Source organism: Abrus precatorius, unplaced genomic scaffold (assembly GCF_003935025.1).
Source record: "Abrus precatorius isolate BTA unplaced genomic scaffold, Abrus_2018 Scaffold9, whole genome shotgun sequence".
NCBI classification, from domain to species: Eukaryota; Viridiplantae; Streptophyta; class Magnoliopsida; order Fabales; family Fabaceae; genus Abrus; species Abrus precatorius.
Window position 1 is genome coordinate 30087323 of NW_020874439.1, and position 6000 is coordinate 30093322.

At 22.3% G+C, this 6000-nt stretch overlaps 1 protein-coding gene across 1 annotated transcript in view; it reads left to right on the plus strand.

Annotated features, from left to right (window-relative positions):
• Window positions 1-6000, plus strand: part of LOC113851510 (disease resistance protein RPM1-like) — a 30439-nt gene extending 24439 nt beyond the window's left edge. The window contains exon 2 of the transcript XR_003502213.1: window positions 5694-6000. The gene's annotated coding sequence lies outside the window, so the exon portion shown is untranslated. The remainder of the gene's footprint in view (window positions 1-5693) is intronic.

Sequence of the window (6000 nt, forward strand, 5' to 3'; positions counted from 1 at the left end):
TATGTTTATTTTTTAATTTTTAAAATATTATAATATATTAATTTAATTATTATTTATATTATTAATTTTTATTTTTATAGATTTTAATTTAAATTTTTATTATAAATTATATTTATTAAAAAAAGTGAAAAATAATAATTATTATTTTATACACTTCTATAAAATATAATATATTAATAAATATTATTAAAATCTTTTAAAACGTACTAATTTAATATAACATTTTGTACAATAAATTAGTTTTACCTTAAAAATAAAATTCACAGATGTATTGAAAATTAGTTTTGCGTTAAAAATTAGATTTAAAACTAATTCAACATAAAACTAAATTTAAAACTAGTTTTAACAAAAATTAAATTTAAAACTGATTTTAAACTGTATTTAAAATTCAAAAATATTATTGAACTGATTAAAAAAATAAAATAAAATAATTTAAAATTTAATTCATATAATTAATTTGTGTGATAGATAGATGATAAAAATTAGAATATATCTAAATATTTATTACTTTAATAAAATATAAAAAAATATTAATAATAAATTAAAATATACGCATATATTCTCTTATGTATTATTAATTCCCTTTAGAGATATAATGAGTTAGAGTACTTGTATTCATAGTTTATCTTTAGTAAATGGTGTTACTTAAAAACTTTTACACTAAATCTGAGTCTTTCATTTAACTTAAATTTAAAGGGTTATAATTTATTATTTCACTAGCTGTTAGATTTAAGTTAAATGAAATGTTCAGATTGAGTGTAAGAGTTTTTAAACTTACACTAATGTAAGAAGATCTTTCCTCTATATATATGGAATAGTATCCATTGACATCAGACTTATACCAAATCTCAACCATACAAATTAATAATCTAATGGTTAAAAAATTACCTCTTTTTATGCCTTTGTACTTTATTACTTTAGTTAAACAACAGATAACTTTTCAACAGTTAGATTATTGATTTGTATGGTTAAGATTTGGTGTAAGTCTAAAAAGACTTACATCTGGTGTCAATGAATCCTAACCTTATATATATAAATTTAAACTGATTTTTAGAAAATTAAAATGAATTATAATCATATCCATATAATTAGATTTTAAATAGATTTAGATTGATTTTTTAAAAATTTAATCCACGAACATCCCTAATTATATGGAGCTCCTATTGATGGTGCCAACTCATGTTCAACAAGTTTATAGGTTCTTTCCTATGTGACCAAATGATTTACAAACATTGAGAAGGAGGCAGATAATTAATGGCCCAACAAAATATGATTAGAATTTTAAAATTTCACCTCATCAATCCTTTTTCGTTCCTTTGTAACAGAGATTATTTATCTATTAAATAGTGGTATAAAGTTATTGAGCTCGATTATTTTTGAAGTTAATTAATAGGTCTCATCTCTACTTAAACGTAATATGTACTAATTTTTACATCATTACCTCGTTTGTTATTTTCTTTTTTATCTCCTGAGAAATATAGTTAAGGTGTGTTTAGATACACAATTTAATTAAGCATTTGTTTAATAATATTTTTTAAAATAATAATTTATATTATAATTTTAATCATAATATATATTAGAATAAATTAGAAATAAGCTTTTTAGATTATATTTAGTAAAAGTAACTTATAGTTTATTTAAGAATTTATAACTTATTGACTTGTTTAATAAGCTTATTAATTTTTTAAAAATTGATTATTAAAATAAAATAAAACTAAAACAACTTTTCAGGATTTTTTGCCACTCACGTAATCGTCAATTTTACTCACGTAAAAAAAGATTTTATTTTAAAATTAAATTTCATCAGTAAAAAGAAATTAGAAGATTAAGACACGTCGAGTTAAATTTTGCGAATACCAAAGATGAAATAGTATATAAAAAAAAATCAAATCTAAATAAGTGTGATACATGACATAATCTTAATAAATGTTATTTCTAACATAAATAAAACTTAATTTTATATTTGTTCACTAGGAAGGTCGTTGACCAAAAAATATTAAAAGCCTAAAAAAAATAAAATATCAAAATATTAAGATAAAGTAAGGAAAAGAGAAAGGCAAATTAATTTGTTTTGGTTTATTATTACAATCACAATAATCTGTATATTAATCCTTAAAGATAACTTGAAATATGTCAAATTAATTTTCAGAATTTAATTAATCATTTATTTAATAAGATTTTTTAAGTGATAATTTATATTATAATTTTAATCATAAAATGTATTAGAATAAGTTAGAAATAATTTATTTTAATAAGTCATTAAAAAGTTTATTGAAATAAGTTAAAAAGAGTTTATTGAAGTCATAAGTTATTTTTGTAAGTTGTTCATAAATTTTTTAGACTATATTTAGTAAAAGTAATTTGTAGTTTATTTAAGAATTTATAATTTATTGACTTGCTTAATAAGCTTATTAATTTTTTAAAAATTAATTATTAAAATAAAACTAAAACAAATTTTTAGGGTTTTTTTTTGCCACCCACGTCAATTTTTTGCCACCCCTGTTATCGTCCATTTTATCCACGTAAGGAAAGAATTTTTTAAAATAAATAAATAAATTTCACAAGTAGAAGAGAAGAAATTAAAATATTAAAACATGTGTCGAGTTAAATTTTGTCCATGCCAAAGACAAAGCAGTATTTTAAAAAAAAATCAAATCTAAACAAGTGTAACACATATCGTAATCTTAATAACTTTCGTCTCTAACATAAATAAAACTTAATTTCATATTTTTTTTCACTTGGAAGGTCTTTGAACCAACAAAAAAAATTTGAAAACCTAAAAAAAGTAAAACATCAAAAAATTAAGATAAAGTAGGGAAAAGAGAAAGACAATCGATTTGTTTTGGTTTAGTATTACAATCACAATGACATACATATATATATATATATATATATATATATATATATAATAACTAAAGTGGCAGAATCAATCAATCTTAATTTGAAGAAAATCCTTAGCTGATGAGTTATGTTTTGAGGAATATTGTCATGATAGCTGATAATTTTGCTTTTAAAATTAGGATTTTGTTAATTTTAGTATTTAAAATTCAGAATAGGCAGTTAATAATTAGTAAAATTTTATTAAAAAATATTTATTATATTTTTATAACTTCAATATAATAACTATATACTTTTTTAATAAAAAATTTTTATTTATGGATACTTAAACTTAACTTTAAAGACTGAGCTTAACAAAATCTTTAAAATTATTATACATTCATCAATTTTAAGGTGCTCTATCCTGACTTAGAGATGTAACTTGAATGTTGATGGAAGTTGGAAAAAAATTAAAAAGTGAGAAAGTAAATACTTCTATTGAAGAAGTTGTCTTACAAATTAATTAGGATTAATTTTCAATTTACAAGTTTTTTTGAACATGATTATTAGATATATTCAAGGAGGAAATTAGGTCAGTCAAATTTTTAGACAATAAATAATCTTGACATTTGAACTTCAGAATTTATTATTATTATTTAATTGCAACTAAAAAGATATAATACGATGAGTATATAACTACCTCATACTATTTACTTAAATTGGTAGTACTCGTGAGAGACTTGTATTGCTTACCTTTCACAGTTAGTTTCATGAGTATTTGCTTGGTAAACGGGTTCAAAGATGAAAGTTTGTAATTTTTAGTTGTAAAATTAGTTGAAAATAGTTTATGAAAATAAAATTGTTTGGCAAGTTAATTATGCAACTAATTGATTTAATTTGAGTTAAATAATTTTAAAATACATGTAATATTAAAATTAAATATCACTTATTTTATTTATTTACTATCAATCAATTAATCTTATAATTACATATACATTTTTTCTCTTCATATATATTTTGAACATGAAATATTCTAAGTTATATCTTTTTTAATATAAAATATATTGGATAAAAAAATGAGAAAACAAGTGAAAAAATAAGAAAAAGAAAAAGAATAAAATTATAATGAAAGTGAAGAGAATAAAAAGACAATGAGATATATGGGGTTTTAATTTTACAAGAGATAATTTATCTTTTTTAAAAAATAAAATAAAATATTGGTAGTTAGCTTTTTAATACTAAATATTTCTTTTGAAAAATTAGTTTTAAAAAGTTACAAGTTCTTCTCATTTTTTTATTTAACTAACACTTATGTCAGCCAAACTTATTGAGTTTTTAATATTTTTTAAAAACTAATTATCAAAATAAACAAAACTAAAACAATTTTTTTGTTTGAGATCTTTTTGTCATCATTGCAAATTATTTTTTTAATTGAATTTCATCTTTGATAAAGATGAAATTAAGTTTTGTTTAGAAACAAAACGTGTTGAGATTACGCCATGTGTCACATCTTTTTGAATTTGATTTTTTTTTTAAAAAAAGTCTTGGATGCATACAAAATTTAACATAATTTGCATGTGTCTTAATTTGCTAGTTTTGTCTCTTCTACGAACTTGAACAAAATTGGCGATGATAAAATTAATAAGTCTATTAACTAAGTCAATAAACCAGAAATTTCTAAACAAGCTAAAGTTACCTTTACTAAACATAAATTATAATTTTAATAAAATCTTTTAAACTTATTTCAATGAACGTTTTAGTATGACTTATTAAAATAAATTATTTCTAGCCTATTCTAATAAATTTTATGATTAAAATTTTAACGTATGTTATTATTTTAAAAAATCTTATTAAATAAATGCTTAATTAAAGACACACTTTAATTATATTTTTCAGAAGACAAAAAAATAACAAATGATACAATGATTTAAAAATTAGTACATTAAGTGGAGATCACACCTACTAATTAACTTCAAAATAATGGAGCTCAATCACTTTATATCACTATTTAATTGAAAAATAATCTCAATTACATGGTTGAATCAGAAACTAGTGCAGCCAATGTTCACATTCTAAAGTTAAGATACAAAGGAATGAAAAAGGATTGATGAGGTGAAAATTTAAAATTCTAATCATATTTTGTTGGGCCATTAATTAAGTGCTTCCTTCTCAAAGTTTGTAAATCATTTGTCACTGCCAAATTTAAAAACGTTGGTTTATTAACTAAGTCAATTTCTCCATTCTATAATTTACTTTGTCTTTTTTGTTTAATCTTATATTTTTATTAAGGTTGGTTTCAATTTTGATTATATCTGGAAATTTAACCATTATTGATACTTCAAACTTTTCTATTTTGATTTATATCAGAATAAGTAATGTTGCTATGAGTCATTTGTGACTGACTTAAGTACTCTGTATTTATTGTAATTTTCTGATTTATCTGAGTTTCACTTTGCCACAAGTAGCCGAGTAATTTCCATATTTTAGTTTCTATTATTTAGTGTGTTTGGAGCTGAGTTAGTTGAAGTGGATATTTTGTGTGATGCTTAATGAGCCAAAGATTAAGATCCGATTTTTGAAACTACTATTTTGCACTACTTGAAGAACTATACAGATGAGAAATTATTGATTGTAAAATGATTTATGATTTGGGAAATTCTATTGGCTGTTACTGTGTTAAAACTTTGAAGTGTTAATCTCAATGCTTGTTTTACCAACTTAATGTTTATCCTGCAGAGGTTTTGTATACAAAATTGAAGAAGATTTTAAGAGTATCTACTATGACTGGTTTTATATTTGATTTTTAAGGTGTGTGCCTATATATCCATGACTGTTGCAAATCTATCAGCAAGCTTAGTTTTGTATCTTTGTTACAGGTTTATCTCATCAAATGGCAGAAATTGCAGTGAACCTTGTGATTGACAAGTTGATCCCTTTACTTAGAGATGAAGTTAATCTTCAGAGAGGAGTGCCAAACAAACTTGAGTCGGTGAAAGGCCAGTTACAAATGATTCGTGCTTATTTAAAGGATGCAGATGCAAAAGCAGAGATGGGAAAAACCAACCACTCAGTGAAAGAGTGGACCATGCAAACGAGACAAGTTTCATATAGTATAGAAGATGTGATTGATGAGTACTTGTTACAATTGCACAATAAGCTTCAAGACACTTGTGGGGTTGCTAG